Below are 3102 nucleotides of genomic sequence, written 5' to 3' on the forward strand. Positions count from 1 at the left end.
AAAAAAAAAAAAAAAAAGCCCAAGTATTTCTGCGATTAAAATGTGGGATACATTATTTCTGTTTTTAAATAGTTGTGTTTTTTTTTTAAGTTCACAAGTGTTGCTGAATGTTGTCATTGAACGAACTTACACTTAGGTATTTTAGATTTTGTGAAGCTTAAAAGAAAGTTGTAGGACTCAGCCTGCCTCCAGGACTATAAAAAATTTGTTTTTCTTTTTCAATTACTGGAAATTTGACACGTTCAGTTCGTTTTAATGTTTTGAAGAGTGAAGCATGAAGTTACTTTTCTGTTAATATTCATAACATTATCCTTTTAAAGGGCCTAGATGCCTAAAATTTATGCCAACCCAGAGAATTGAAATATTTAAAACTACAAGAATGTTTATAATTATTTTCCGTAATTTTTCCCTTATGGCTTTGTTTTTAGGAGTTTTCTTGTAGTATTTCAGATCAAAGAGCCGAGCGGGCATCTCAGATTTTAGGCTGACTCTGGTTTGTATTTAAACCTTGTGAACTTGCTATCGTGGTTTACACTTGATAATGGCTTGTGATGAAATCCTGTCACAATGACTACATAGAGGATTTTTCTTACGGCAAATGGGGCATGTCAGAGTGTTTGTATTTTTATTCTGAACTGTAGGTGAGGTCTTATTTAAATGGAAAGCCCAGGTTTTGTATTAAAAAAATAGATATAAATTGCAGGTGACGTTGTGGGGCAACAGACTCAGATACAGCTGGGGAGAATGTAAATTAGTATGTAATCCAACGCTCCCTCACCTGCAGAGCAGCACCTCAGCCAACCTTTCAGTGTCCACACTAGCAGGTTGAGGGTGGAGTGTATACCACACCAGTAACCTTGTCACTCCATGGTACCCAGTGGGTTCCTAGTGTTATGTGGTTGTAGAATCCTTCCTGAACGACTCTTCTTACTGGTATATAGTGTACCAGTATTTCATACATTTAATTATAAAATAGTGGCTAAAAGGACTGTCTGTTGGAGTCTTCTGTTGTTGATCGTGGACAAGTTACTTAGCATCTCTGGGCTTTGATTCTTAATCTGTTATGAACTTAACTTCATTGGTTATAAGGATGAAATAAGAAAATACTTATAAAGCACTCACCACAGTGCCTGGCTCATGTTAGTCGCTGAATAAATGTTAGTTTTCCTTGTTACCCATAGTAATATTGTAAATTATTTTTACATTTTCTAAAGCAGAAATCCAGAAAGTATGGATTGAATTGTGCCCCTTGCCAAACTCATATCTTGAAGCCCTAACCCCCCAGTGTGACTATTTGTGATATTAGGGCCTGTGAAGAGTTAATTAAGGCTATATGAGGTCATAAGTGTGGGACTCTAATCCAGAAAGGCTGGTACCTTATAAAAAGAGGAGCTCCCTTTTTCTGACAGCAGAGGGTGGTAAGCCGGGAAGAGTTCTCATTAGGAACCGCACTGGCAGGCACCTTGATTCCAGACTCCCCAGTTTCCAGAACTGTGAGAAAATAAATGTCTGTTGTTTAAGTCACTCAGTCTCTGGCATTTTGTTAAGGCAGCCCAGGCTCACTAAGACAATATGCTTTTGCATTTTCTAGAAGCAAACAAAAAAAAATTTAAACTATTCAAAATAAACCATTGCATTTCATAAATTAGGTATATCTGTCAATGGACCATCTCATGCAGTAGTTTGGCAGTGTAATGCTCGGGTTTTTTTTTTTAACATTTTATTTATTTTTAAGAGAGAAAGCGTGAGCAGGAGAGGGGCAGAGAGAGAGGGAGACAGAGGATCCAAAGTGGGCTCTACACTGACAAACAGAGAGCCCGATGCAGGGCTCGAACTCACGGACTGTGACATCATGACCTGAGCCACAATCGGCCACTCAACTGACTGAGCCACCCTGGTGCCCCAATACTCAGTTTTAATGCATTTTAGAAAACATTCTAGAAAAAAACACTTCTTCCTTTATTGAAGCTCTGGGAAGCTCAGACACTTTTCAGATTTCTTATCCTCAAGCCTTCAGTACTTTTTGGTACAGTGAACACCTCTGTTTAGCTGTTAGTTTGCAATTCTTATTAATTCACTTCTCTATTTCGATGGCAAATTGTAGGAGGGTTTTCCTGACTCCACAGAAAACTGGAGACAGAAGCTGGTGCTGGACTCTTAAGTTGAAGTTTGTTCCTGCAGTTTGAACTTAGGACAGAGGGAAAAATGCCAAAAAGGCTGCTTGCTAAAAATGCAATTTATTTTTGTAAATATTGTAGCAGTCAGGTTCTGTTGCAGGGAACAGAACTCCTAGAATTCACTCTAAGGAAAAAAAAAAAGAATTTCTTACAGGATATTAACATGTTACAGAATCAAAAATAGACTAAAGAAACATAGGTACAACTCTGAGAAAAATACCTGAAGTCACAATGAAAGGTAAGCTATCAAGGGAGCTGCATCCTGTCTGTGACCAAGATGCTGTCTGCCAAATTGACTGCTTTGCCTACAGCTGCTGATTCCAGAACTATACCTGACATTGCAACACTTTACCTGTTGTCTGTCTCCCTCTACCACAAAGGAACTTAGTTTTTCTGTTCGCGGTTATATACCACAGCACTGAGGACAGATACTGGTTTGTAGTAGGGATAAACACACAGCATCATAAGTAACACTCATCCAGTAAACCAGCAGGGCTGATGTTGGATAAGCCTTTAAATGGAAGGCGTTAACATGAGTTACAACTTATTTGTCGGTCATTGCCTGTAAGATCAACTGAATAGACTCTATTTGCATTTCTCCAAGATTAAAGAAAAGGAGAAAAGTAGAGAATAGAGAGCGGTAGCCAGAGACAGAAAGCACGTCCTAAAAGGTAAGTCATACAGAATTAATCAAGGTTTCAACATCAGAAGATCCAGAGAGTGAGAGCAGAGAGGATGGTTAGATGAACAAGAAAAAAAATGTTCAGAACAAAAGGGAGACATGAATCTGCAATGTGTAAGACCTATTAAGTCCTGAAAAGGAAAAAGTCTGTATGGAGGCATATCTTAAAATTTAAGGATAGCAAGAATAAAAAGATCTTAAAAGCTTCCAGAGCGCAAATACAGATCCTCCATAAAGGAATGA

Source organism: Leopardus geoffroyi, chromosome C3 (genome assembly GCF_018350155.1).
Source record: "Leopardus geoffroyi isolate Oge1 chromosome C3, O.geoffroyi_Oge1_pat1.0, whole genome shotgun sequence".
In the NCBI taxonomy this organism is placed as follows: Eukaryota; Metazoa; Chordata; class Mammalia; order Carnivora; family Felidae; genus Leopardus; species Leopardus geoffroyi.